At 40.7% G+C, this 14213-nt stretch overlaps 1 protein-coding gene across 1 annotated transcript in view; it reads right to left on the bottom strand.

The window, feature by feature from the left end:
- The window catches only part of PRLR (prolactin receptor), a 193419-nt gene that overhangs the window by 132415 nt on the left and 46791 nt on the right, over positions 1–14213 (bottom strand). Inside the window, exon 2 of the mRNA XM_070743460.1 lies at positions 12015–12355. The gene's annotated coding sequence lies outside the window, so the exon portion shown is untranslated. The remainder of the gene's footprint in view (positions 1–12014; positions 12356–14213) is intronic.

Here is a 14213-nt window from a genome sequence, read left to right as displayed (position 1 = left end):
GTAAATGAGAACCTGGAGATATAAGTCCAATTCAGTAAAATGAAGAATGTAATCACATGGATAGTATTGTAGCACATACTTAAAACAGATAAACCTCAGCAAACCTCGTTTTCATAAGCTGAAAAGCTACTGTAATTTTCGGAGTATAAGATGCACTGGAGTAGAAGACGCACCTTAGTTTTGGGGGAAGAAAATAAGGGAAGGAATCTGCTTACCAGATATTAATCTGGCTAGCATCCTTTGTCTGGTCAGCTTCATCACATTATATTATCCCCTGGTTAGGGCTTTAGAAAACCTTATTTAGAGAGAGTAACAATGAAAGAGCTTGCAAACCAGTAGGAGCTGGGAAAACCATTAGAAACATAGAAACATAGAAGACTTACTGCAGAAAAAGACCTCATGATCCATCTAGTCTGCCCTTATACTATTTTTTGTGTTTTATCTTAGGATGGATATATGTTTATCCCAGGCATGTTTAAATTCAGTTACTGTGGATTTACCAACCACGTCTGCTGGAAGTTTGCTCCAAGGATCTACTACTCTTTCAGTAAAATAATATTTTCTCATGTTGCTTTTGATCTTTCCCCCAACTAACTTCAGATTGTGTCCCCTTGTTCTTATGTTCACTTTCCTATTAAAAACACCTCCCTCCTGGACCTTATTTAACCCTTTAACATATTTAAATGTTTCGATCATGTCTCCCCTTTCCATTCTGTCCTCCAGACTATACAGATTGAGTTCATTAAGTCTTTCCTGATACGTTTTATGCTTAAGACCTTCCACCATTCTTGTAGCCCGTCTTTGGATATCTTTTGTCAATATCTTTTTGTAGGTGAGGTCTCCAGAACTTAGCACCTGGTTAGGGCTGGAAAGAAACATCCGGAGCAATTAGAGCAATGAAAAAGAAACCTGCAAAGACAGGGCTTGGAAAACATTCTTAGCAGAGAGTAACAATGAAAGAACTTGCAAGCAGGTAAGAGCTGGGACTTGTTTAGGGTTGGAAAAAAACATTTGGAGCAAGTTAGAATAATTTAAAAAATTCTGCAAAGACTTAGAGCTTGGAAAACATTCTTCGCAAAGAGTAACACTGAAAGAACCTGCAAGGTAAGAGCTGGGAAGATCGTTAGCATCTATTTTGGGCTGGGGGAAAAAAGCTTTGAAAAAAGCTACATTCAGAGTATAAGAAGCATCTGAATTTTCAGCCTTTTTTAGGGACGAGAAAGGTGTGTCTTATACTATGAAAAATACGGTACTTGTCCAATCTTAATAATAGTTTTCCTTACCAGAATAACAATACTTGATTCTTTTAGGAAGCACTTAGCAAAATTACTAAAATAATGAATGTAAAATGCTAAAAATCCTAATGAATTCTAGTAATTGCTAATTGTCACCATATTTCTCATTATCAACAGAGTTTTTTTGGATTGACTCATCATGAGATATTAATTTATTTATCAAATTTATTTAAGTGCTGATCTATACATATGATGAGTCTGCGGAGGGCGGCATACAAATCTAATAAATTATTATTATTATTATTATTATTATTATTATTATTATTATTATTATGTCAGTACAACACAGCAAATGAGATCACTATGCTGGATTTCGTATTTCATCACCAGTCGGGTGCTTCCCAAGCACCTAGGATTGCGTGAAGTAGCGGCGAATTATGTTTGCTGATCTGAGTAAAGCAGCCTTTTGCAATTGACAGATGGAAATTTTGTCAATTCCAATGGTTTTCAAATGTCCGCTGAGATCCTTTGGTACTGCGCCCAGCGTGCCAAGTACCACTGGGACCACTTTCACTGGCTTATGCCAGAGTCGTTGCAGCTTGATTTTTAGATCTTCGTATAATAATAATCTTATTATTATTATTATTATTATTATTATTATTATTATTATTATTATATATGATCACTGACAATTCTAAACAATTTGGTCTCAAGATTTAATAGGTTCTCAGCCGTTTGCACCAAATGTTCTGAGCCGTTCTGCTCCAAATGTAAAACTTTTGGGGAGTTGATATGGAAGCTCTAAGATTTCTTTAAAAAAAAATAAAAATAGGTTTTACAGATTTATAGGTAGGTAGGTAGGTAGGTAGGTAGGTAGGTGGGTGGGTAGATAGATAGATAGATAGATAGATAGATAGATAGATAGATAGATAGATAGATAGATAGATAGAAATGGCTGAAGGATCCTTGAGAAGACCAACTCTGTGGGTCCTAACCGGCCACTGGGAGGTATGCAGCAGAATGAGGTCCCATACATAATCTGGTCCTAATCCATGTAGGGCTTTAAAGGCGATAACCAACACCTTGAATTGTGTCTGGAGACCTATTGGGAGCCAATGCAGCACGCAGAGCATTGGTGTAACGTGGGTGTATCTAGGTACAACAACAAAAGCTCGCGCAGCTGTGTTTTCGACCAATTGTAGTCTCCGAACACTTTTCAAGGGTAGCCCCATGTAGAGCACATTGCAATAGTTTGCACAGATGCAAATAATCTGTGCAGGGACAAGTCCGATGATTCTGAAACCTCTGCTGGAGTGTTATCAGGTACAGGTATCTTCCAGAGCCTGTGAGCGACTTCACCTTTTCCCCTCCCATGTTGACAGTCAGATAATAAGTTTGGGGTTTTTTTGCCTCAGCTCCAGGCCCTGTGCACACCCATGGTCAGTTGGCATCAGCCTGATCCTTTCCCTCAACCTCACTGTGGAACCGCCCTGCTGATCAGTTGATTCATGATGATAGATCACTGGTGGAAAACTGGTTCATTGAAGCATGCAATTAATAACGCAAGTTGCAACGTGAGTATGCTCCCCTCCAATTTTCCTTAAATAAAACAGCCGAACGGTAATTAATGGGGTTTTGAAAGTGAGACTGCGGGCTGCTTTGCTCACATCCGCAGTTTCTATGCCATCTGGAAAGATTCACTTACATTAGCATAGATTCAAATCTCAAAACTGGTGGACTCTAGTGCGATAGGTTGTCATCAGATTCTTCATATGTCACTCCATGCATTAGGCCCAGGGCAGCTAACAATAACCCACTAGGGACTTTAACACACATCAACAATAATCAACATGAGTTCAGTAATAAATGTGAGAAAGATCTTTGGAGTCCTGGTGGATAAAATAAATATGAGCCAGTGGCAGGCATTAATAGAGGGACAAGAATCAAGATCACATGAAGTGTTAATACCACTTTATAATGCCTTGGTAAGACCACACTTAGAATGCTGCCCATATGCTGCAACATCCTGCCTGTTAATGACTACTTCAGCTTCACCCTCAACAACACAAGAGCATGCAACAGATTCGAACTTAATGTTAACCGTTCCAAACTTGACTGTAAAAAAATATGACTTTAACAATCAAGTTGTCGAAGCGTGGAACTCATTACCGGACTCAATAGTGTCAACTCCTAACCCCCAACATTTTCCCCGATTGACCTCTCCAGATTCCTAAGAGGTCAGTAAGGGGCATACATAAGTGCAGCAGTGTGCCTTCCGTCCCCTGTCCAATTGTCTCTCCTTTATCTCATATATCTTTTCTTCCTTTCATATATCTTCTCTTCTATTTTTATATCTTTTCTCCTATCCTTTTCTTTATGTCTATTCTCTTCAATATGTATTGTGTATTGGACAAATAAATACATAAAATAAAATAAAATAAAATAAAATAAATGCTGCATGCAGTTTTGGTTGCCAAGATATAAAAAAGATGTTGAGGCTCTAGAAAGTGTTCTGTCGGGCTCTCTGGTAGACTCCTCCCAAAAATTCACAGGTACAAATTTCAGACAGACACACGTTTGAAAATTCAAAACAATGTTCTTTATAATGAAAATCCACTTAAACTAAGCCCTCTTTTTGTATAGCAAAGAGAACTCGTCTCCAAACAAACTGGTAATTGGTACAAGTCCCTTATCAGTTCTGTGATACTTAGCTTGCAGCTGTGAGGCAATTCACAGTCCTTCTTCTTTCACAAAGTGAAACACACTTGGCTCTGGTTTAGTTTCAAAGCGGGGGAAAATCAGCACACAAAAGGTCAAAGTCAGCAAAGCAGGCACGAAACACAACGATCAGATAATCCTCCACAATGGCCAAACCCACAGGCTGCTCTTTATAGCAACCTCACTAATTACCACAGCCCCACCCAACCACAGGTGGCCTCATTTTCTTTGATAATAATCTCTCAGTTGTTGTTGCCTATGCATCGCTCTCCTCATGCGTGGCTGTATCATTAACTCTTGTTCTGAATCCAAGGAGGAGCTAGATAATTGATCTCCTTCTGAGCTGTCTGCCACACTTTCCTCCTCCCTGTCACTCATGTCTTCTTGGTCAGAGGAGCCTTCATCAGCAGATTCCACCGGGGGGGGGGAAACAGGCCTGCAGCATGTGGATGTCTCCCCCACATCCACAGTCCTTGGGGCAGGAGCTGGGCCAGAGATAACCACAACAGAAAGAGTGCGGGGTGTGTGTGCAATAAAAATGATAAGGGGTCTGGAAGCTAAAACCTACGAAGAATGGTTTCAGGAATTGGGTATGTCTAGCTTAATAAAAAGAAGTACTGGGGGTAACATGATAGCAATTTTCCAATACCTAACAAGCTTCTACAGAGAAGAGAAAGTCAAACTATTCTCCAAGACACCTGAAGGAGGACAAGCAGCAACGGAAGAAAATAAATCGAGAAGAGAACCTAGAACTAAGGAGAAATTTCCTGAAAGCTAGAACAATTGATCAGTGGAACAACTTGCCTCCAGAACTTGTGGCTGCTCCGACGCTGGAGGTTTTTAAGACGAAATTGCACAACCATTGGTCTGAAATGGTATAGGGTTTCCTGCTTGAGCAGGAGGTTAGAATAATCATAAGTTTATTGTCGCTTTAAATGTACATTAATTGGCATACGTTTAAAATGAATTTTTTGTGCACACAGCTCTCCAAAGGTCACCACCTCCAATATACACTACATAAACATGACGAAATAAATACATAAATTGGTTGGACTAGAAGACTCCAAGGTGCCTTCCAACTCCGTTGTAAGAAATTGAAAAAGCTGTAGCAGCCCTAAATACTTGGAAGAAGCCACATTATTTATTTATTTTATTTATTTATTCTTTGTCCAATATACAATACATATGAAAGAGAATAGACATTAAGTAATATATATAAAGATAGAAAGAAAGAAAGAAGAGAAGTAGAAGGAAAGGAGAGAAAACATATGATACATGAGATAAGGAAAGATAATTGGGCAGGGGACGATAGGCACATCAGTGCACTTATGTACGCCCCTTACTGGCCTCTTAGGAACCTGGAGGGGTCAATCGTGGAGAGTCTAAGGGAGAAATGTTGGGGGCTGGGGGCTGACACCACTGAGTCCGGCAATGAGTTCCACGCTTCGACAACTCGATTGTTAAAGTCATATTTTTTACAGTCAAGTTTGGAGCGGTTAATATTAAGTTTGAATCTGTTGCGTGCTCTTGTGTTGTTGCGGTTGAAGCTGAAGTAGTCGTTGACCGGAAGGACGTTGCAGCATATGATCTTGTGGGCAATACTTAAATCGTGTTTTAGGCGCTGTAGTTCTAAGCTTTCAAGATCCAGGATAGTTAGTCTATTTTCGTAAGGTATTCTGTTTCTGTTAGCCCTGCAAAGTAGTCAGGGCAAAAAGCACAACCGAAGAACTACGTAATCCTATTGTAAAATTAAACTAACAGAATCTTGCAAGACTGAATGTATCTTTCTCCATCCTTTCCTTTCGCCCTCGGGAGAACTAGGGAGAGTCCCACCTGAAATGATTTCCACACACTTCCTTCTCTGAGCTAAGAGATCGTTTACATCCGATTATCCAATCTGCAGCTCTCGCATCTGTCTCCCGAAGTGATTCCTACGTACCATTACAATGCCTCTTTTTACTTCATTCAGTAATGCTACGCAATGCAACTGCAATCAAACTTCCTAAATTGTAAGGCAGGAAATAATGGAAAGGGAGAAGCAACAAACAAAGAGAGCGACACTGAACACATGTCCCCATGGCAAGGCGTCCGCTCTCTTCAAATGTTTTCTCCTACAGCACAGTATATAGAATTCTGGGAACTGCTCCACAGTTATTAGTACAGTGTTACCTCTACTTACAAACTTAATTCGTTCCATGACCAGGTTCTTAAGTAGAAAAGTTTGTAAGAAGAAGCAATTTTTTCCATAGGAATCAATGTAAAAGCAAATAATGTGTGCGATTGGAGAAAACCACAGGGAGGTTGGAGGCCTGTTTCCTCCCAGGAGATTCCTAGAGAGGCCCCACGGAGGGTTCTTCCCGCCTTTTCCAGCCCTGCATCCTCCCAGGAGATGCCTAGAGAGGCCCCACGGAGGCTTCTCCCTGCCTTTTCCAGCCCTGCTTCCTCCCAGGAGATGCCTAGAGAGGCCCCGCGGAGGCTTCTCCCTGCCTTTTCCAGCCCTGCTTCCTCCCAGGAGATGCCTAGAGAGGCCCCACGGAGGCTTCTCCCTGCCTTTTCCAGCTCTGCTTCCTCCCAGGAGATGCCTAGAGAGGCCCCATGGAGGCTTCTCCCTGCCTTTTCCAGCCCTGCTTCCTCCCAGGAGATGCCTAGAGAGGCCCCGCGGAGGCTTCTCCCTGCCTTTTCCAGTTACAGTTTCAGAGGCTCGGCTTTGTAAGTGGGAAATGGTTCTTGAGAAGAGGCAAAAAAATCTTAAACACCCGGTTCTTATCTAGAAAAGTTTGTAAGTAGAGGCGTTTGTAGGTAGAGGTACCACTGTATACTAGTACAATAATGATCTGTTTCAAGGCATTTTTCTTCCAGCAGAGGCATAATAAGACCATATATACCCAGAATAGAACAGTGGAATAAAAATTAAATGCACTACAGAAAAATTGTGGCAAAAATCTTGGAAATCTGTACAACCAACAAACATAGAGGGCTAGGGGAGGGTAAAAATTCCTTCTCTCATCCCCAATGAGGCTCTCTGGAAGCCAAAAACGCCCTCCCAGAACCTCTGTGTGAGCCAAAAACCAGCTGGCTGGCACACACATGCATGATGGAGCTGAGCTAGGACAATGGCCTGTGCCAGCAGATATGGTTCCGCGTGCAACCTGTGGCACCTGTGCCATAGGTTCGCCATCACTGGTATAGGGCCTCCTGCACTAGCAGGAGGTTGGACTAGAGGACCCACAGGGTCCCTTCCAACACAATCAATCAATCAATCAGTCAATCAATCAATCAATCAATATTTGCATTGCAATTGCAATTGCAATAGTCAATGTATTATCCAAGTACAAAATCTGGCACGACAGCATGTTAATTTAATGAGCAAAAACCAATTTACCATATAAATAGGCTGCTTTTATGATGGGCCAGATGTAATGGCATGTGAGAAAGACCTTGGGAGACTGAGTGAGGAGACATTGCCAAAGGAATGAACAGATAAGGAACAGCATAGTCAGCAGCAGTATGGTGCGTGGGGCAAGAGGCTCAGAAAAGACTATCCCTAGTTTCTTAGGCTGTAAAGGAGAGTGTGGGAGAAATATACTATCAGATCTGCAAGACTCTTTCAGTGTAGCTTTACAATAGAGTAAAATTAATTTATTTGATTGTGTTTCCTGTCTGGTGTACAAAGTATGGACACAGTATTGCCCACAAGATCATATGCTGCAATGTCCTGCCTGCCGGTGACTACTTCAGCTTCAACCACAACAACACAAGAGCACACTACAGATTTAAACTTAATATTAACCGCTCCAAACTTGACTGTAAAAAATATGACTTCAGTAACCGAGTTGTCGAAGCGTGGAACTCATTACCGGACTCCATAGTGTCATCCCCAAACCCCCAACACTTTACCCTTAGATTATGCACGGTTGACCTATCCAGATTCCTAAGAGGTCAGTAAGGGGCAAGTACAAGTGCACTAGAGTGCCTTCCGTCCCCTGTTTTATTGCTCTCCTATATCTCCTATTCCTTTCTTCTATTCTTATATCTCTTCTTCTATTCTTTAATTGATATGTTCTATTACTTTATCTTCTTTTCTATTCTTTCTTAGATATATTTTACTTTGAGCATCTCCTCTATAACCTTCATCATGTATTTTATTATGTATATATATATATATATATATATATATATATATATATATATATATATATATGTAGATTGTTCTGAGTTCGGGTTTTGCCCTGTGTAATATTTTGCATGTCTATGCGACGTTTCGGCGAAATCACAATCACATTCACCATCATCAGGCTGAAGACATGCAAAATATTACACAGGGCAAAACCCGAACTCAGAACAATCTACATACATATACCCGTGAAAATTTACGAAAACAAATATATATATATATATATATATATATATATATATATATATATATATATATATATATATATATATACCCACTAAAACCCTCATTGTGTATTGGACAAAATAAATAAATAAATAAAATAAATAAATAAACATCTTGGAAATTTGAAAGTACAATTCTCTCCTCTTCTCCATTACAGCTTGAGAAACTAGGGAGGGTCCCTTTTCTGCCCGTTGCTCCGCCCACTATCCCACTGTGAGTTATACTATCTCTTATAGCTATCTTCGAGACCGCCTTCTACCTCATAGTTCCCAGCGACCGGTAAGATCCCACAGAGCTGGTCTCCCCCATGACCCATCAGCGGGGAAGGGCCTTCTTTGTGGCTGCCCCAACTCTCTAGAACCAACTACCTCCCTGAGATCTGGACGGCCACCACTCTATTGGCCTTTTGGAAAGTATTGAAGACCTGGCTTTCCTGGAACGCTTGGGGCTGTTGATCTCGCAATTTGAGAGGTCCGGCTTGAATGATATGCATGTACTGTATTGGGGTTCTTTTTAAACTTTTTTAAATATTTAAATTTATTTGGATTTGTTACGATTTGTTTATGCCTTGTTGTGAGCCGCCCCGAGTTCGCGGAGAGGGGCGGCATACAAATCTAAATAAATAAATAAATAAATAAATAAACAAACAAACAAACAAACAAACAAAGAAAGAAACCTACTTTTTCTCCTATACACTGTTCTGTCTGGGTGCCCCCAGACTTCAACACCAACTGGAAAAAGCAGCCAGACATGCTGGTAAAAGCAAAAGCACTTTATAGTTTGAAAAATAAACACAGAGAAAAACCTGTTCTTCCCAACAGGCAGGCTATGAGGCTTCACAGCAGAGTCCTGATGGCCAGACAATACAGCAGACTTCTTGCTGGCACACCCACTACTGTAGAGAATAAGACCCACACCTTTCCCCCCCAAGGTTTCAGTATTCAAAGTCACAAACCAGAATTCCAAGATGCCAAAGATCACAGCCAGGTCCCAGGACTCCCAAAGATAATACTCCACAAGCCAGGAAGGGTGGGGCTGCCTTTTCAGCCTTTCCAGAGAGCACCACACCCAAACCCAGCTGTTGCCTCTTTAGTGCTGAAAGTACCTGGCTAATTGTCCCCTTCGTTGTGTTGCTCTTCTCTGCTGGAGATCGATTATTGCTTGTGCATTTTCATCTAAGGAATCCAGGCTGCTTGCTGGGGAGAGCTCCCTCTCGGGGGACTCTGGCTGTCCTCCCTCTCCCTCAGCCTGAGATTCCTCCTCCCCGTCTGCCTGAACCTCCTGTTCCTCATCCTCCCCCTCTGAGCAGGAAGACGGCAGAGGATCAGCCGTTCCCTGAGGGGCCTCAGACGGAATCACAACATACACCTGTACATGCCAATTTGGGCAAACACACATAAGGCAGAAACAGGAATGAAAAACATATGTTCTGCTTCAGTTCAGCAACACGTAAGATAAGAAATTTGCAAATTACCACAAATGTTGAAAGAGCAAAATGAAAACTGGAAGTGGCTCATATTCCATATGTTCTTAATTTGTGCCTTTCCAGCTGAGACAGGCGTTTATTTCTGCCTCCATGTTATCGTTAAAACTATTTACAAGTAGGATAAAGATTATATATGAAAAGGGTAGATTGTAGGTCTGCCCAAACAATAATTTCCATTAACCAGAATGCAACATATGATAGCATATGGTAAATTAACTAAATTTTTATAAGATAAAAATTGAGAAGCATCAGCACACACACATACACACAGACAAAACCTATAGGAAAAGTAACCCTTCTCTGTGGCGGCCCCGACCCTCTGGAACCAGCTCCCCCCTGAGACTAGGATTGCCCCCACCCTCCTTGCCTTTCGTAAACTTTGTAAGACCCACCTCTGCCGTCAGGCATGGGGGAATTGAGACATCTTCCCCAGGCCTATATAATTTATGTATGGTATGTTGTGTGTATGTTTTTTAAATTATGGGTTTTTTAGTTTTAAATATTAGATTTGTATTTTACATTGTGTTCTGCTATTGCTGTGAGCCGCCCCGAGTCTACGGAGAGGGGCGGCATACAAATTTAATTAATAATAATAATAATAATAATAATAATAATAATAATAATAATAATAATAATAACAACGACATCGCAATCCCAGGAGACAGCAGAATTGAGGACAAAACTACTGTGGGACTTCCGACTTCAGACTGACCGAATTCTGAAGCATAACACACCAGACATTGTGATCGTGGAGAAAAAGAAAGTATGGATCATCGACATCGCAATCCCAGGAGACAGCAGAATTGAGGAGAAGCAGCTAGAGAAATTAGTGAAATACGAAGATCTAAAAATCGAGCTGCAACGACTCTGGCATGAGCCAGTGAAAGTGGTCCCAGTGGTACTTGGCACGCTGGGCACAGTACCAAAGGATCTCAGTGGACATTTGAAAACCATCGGAATTGACAAAATCTCCATCTGTCAATTGCAAAAGGCCACTTTACTGGGATCGGCAAACATAATTCGCCGCTATATCACGCAGTCCTAGGTGCTTGGGAAGCGCCCGACTGGTGATGAAATACGAAATCCAGCATAGTGATCTCGTTTGCTGTGTTGTACTGACATAATAATAATAATAATAATAATAATAATAATAATAATAATAACAACAACAACAACAACAACAACAACCACCACCACCACCCATATTTGGAATTATTTCATAATACATTCTTAAATGCAAAGGCATATCTTTTTTTTAAAAAAAAAGTCTAGGTCCCAAATAGTACCAAGATTGATGAATATTATGAATAATAAAATTGTCCCTTGCTTAATTTTACCCAACTAATCGGCGGCTGCGAATGTTTAACGATGACCACAATGCTCAAGGTTTGCAATTTGTCTCACGTTTTGCTTACATGTGTCATAAGCCAGCCTTATAGTCTATAGAACAACAGCCTTACAGCGTGTTCAGAGGATGAATGACAACACGTGAGTTACATCTATGTGTAACGCCATCCATTTGAAACCATTGGAAAGATCTAACCAGATGCAGGAGAATGTTTAAAAATATGTGCAACAAGAGATTGACTTAGCCTTACTTTTTTAAAAAAAAACACTTCAGCAGAAAGTTAAACCACTGGTGACGGTCCCATATCCCCTTCTGATTTGACACTGACCAGAGGACCCTAAAGAGAACTCGGATAAGACATGCAACGTCCTGCCTGTCAATGACTACTTCAGCTTCAACCGCAACAACACAAGAGCACGCAACAAATTCAAACTTAATATTAATCGCTCCAAGCTTGACTGTAAAAAAATATGACTTTAGCAATCGAGTTGTCGAAGCGTGGAACTCATTACCGGACTCAGTAGTGTCAACCCCTAACCCCCAACATTTCTCCCTTAGACTATCCACGATTGACCTCTCCAGTAAGGGGCGTACATAAATGCACTAGCCTGCCTTTCGTCCCCTGTCCAATTGTCTCTCCTTATCTTATATATCATATATCTTTTCTTCCTTTCATATATCTTCTCCTCTACTTCTATATCTTTTCTTTATATATAATACTTTGTGTCTATCCTCTTCAATATGTATTGTGTATTGGACAAAATAAATAAATTAAATAAATAAAAATAAATAAAACCTCTCGTCTCAGGTAAGAAAGACAGTACTTACCTTTGAGTCGTAAGAAAGTCCCTCGGCATTCATGTCAGCTTGGAAGGCTTCCTGGGTGAGAAGAAAATAAAAAACTGGTGCTGATCGGATTGTTTCAGATCGCTTGAGCAAATCCGGAGGGGGGAAAGGGTGACTGACCCACAGGAAGCCTCCAGGAAAGAGGAACACGATCCCAGGCAAGAAGGAAAATCCATATGCTTCGGAAGGGGCTTGGGAGTTTCAAGCCCGGGACCGGCAGCCACTCAGCTCTGTGGGAATCACGACGACTCTATGAACTTGTATGCTTTTTTTTTTTTTCTTCATTGAAGGTGGAGCCAGAATTGCAAAATCCATGTTCCTTGCTGCAGGCAAAAAATAAAAAATAAAAATAAAATAAATCTTCAGTATGCAAAATGTCAAGAGCCCTAACAGCTTTACGAGGTTACAAAGGTACAGATCATAAAGCTGTAGCCATGAAAAAAAAAATAGCTTTTTTTTTTAAAGCTGTGGATTTACATTCTTTAAGTGCGTGTGTTTACATTCAAAGCACAGAAGAGACGTGTGGGTGTGTTTTTTAAAGTAAACCCGGCATTCTATTCTTTCCATACAAAAGGGCTTACACAGATGTTGCTACGAAGTGTAGAAATTCAAATCCTTTTTGGCGACGGTGATTTTGGAGTGCCAGTCACAACGGTGAGAAGGCAAGAAGGAACAAGATGGTTTCGGATAAGCTTCATAAAAATTTGGTTGGAAGGGGGGGGGGGGACAAAAAGGGCCCAGTGATGAGTTTTGAATTAAATGTTTACATTTATTTACTATGACATTTCAGTTTCTACGGCTACCAAATCTGGGTTACATAAACAGATCTGGGTTACTTAAACAAGATCTAAGTATTGCCCACAAGATCATATGCTGCAATGTCCTGCCTGTCGGCGACTATTTCAGCTTCAACCACAACAACACAAGAGCACACAACAGATTTAAACTTAATATTAACCGCTCCAAACTTGACTGTAAAAAATATGACTTCAGTAACCGAGTTGTCGAAGCGTGGAACTCATTACCGGACTCCATAGTGTCATCCCCAAACCCCCAACACTTTACTCTTAGATTATCTACGGTTGACCTATCCAGATTCCTAAGAGGTCAGTAAGGGGCGAGTACAAGTGCACTAGAGTGCCTTCCGTCCCCTGTCCTATTGCTCACCTATATCTCCTATACCTCTCTTCTATTCCTATATCTCCTCTTCTATTCTTTCATTGATATGCTCTATTACTATATCTTCTTTTCTATTATTTCTTAAATATATTTTACTATGAGTATCTCCTCTATAACCTTCATCATGTATTTTACTATGTGTATATAGATATATACCCACTAAAACCCTCATTGTGTATTGGACAAAATAAATAAATAAATAAAATAAAATAAATAAAATTCAGATGGCTACTAAGACTTTGATGGCATCTGCTGGATGTTTGCAGCTCGGATCTGATAACTCAAGATTCCGCTCTGTAAAATAGCTTGGACTGAGTATCCAATTATTAGCTACTATACAATTGTCTTCAATTTAGAACCATGCATATAGCAACCGCAGAATTACAACAGCACTGAAAAAAAGTGACTTACGACGAGTCCTCACCCTTATGACCATTGCAACATCCCTGTGGTCACATAATCAGAATTCAGGCTCTTGGCAACCAGCCTGATTTATAAGGATGGTAGCATCCCAAGGTTATGCGATTATCGTATACAATCCTCCCTTCGCTGACAAGTAAAGTCAGTGGGGAAAGCTGGGTTCAATTAATGACTGCATGATTCGCTTAACAGCCGCAGTAATTCAACTGTGGCAAAAATGCACGTGACTCGTTTTAACAACTGCCTTGCTTAGCAATGGAAATTCTGGCTCTAATTGGGGTTGTAAGTCAAGGACAACTTATACAACGTATCTGTCTGGAACCCATACCACATCTCAGACATCAACACCCTTGAAAATGTCCAAAGATATTTCACCAGAAGAGCCCTTCACTCCTCCACTCGAAACAGAATATCCTACGAAAATAGACTAACAATCCTGGGCCTAGAAAGCCTAGAACTACGGCGCCTAAAACATGATTTGAGTATTGCCCACAAGATCATTATGCTGTAATGTCCTACCGGTCAATGACTACTTCAGCTTCAACCGCAATAACACAAGAGCACGCAACAGATTCAAACTTA

Source organism: Erythrolamprus reginae, chromosome 2 (assembly GCF_031021105.1).
Source record: "Erythrolamprus reginae isolate rEryReg1 chromosome 2, rEryReg1.hap1, whole genome shotgun sequence".
In the NCBI taxonomy this organism is placed as follows: Eukaryota; Metazoa; Chordata; class Lepidosauria; order Squamata; family Dipsadidae; genus Erythrolamprus; species Erythrolamprus reginae.
Note: the sequence above shows the minus strand (reverse complement) of the source record. Positions and strands in the feature narration are given on the sequence as shown.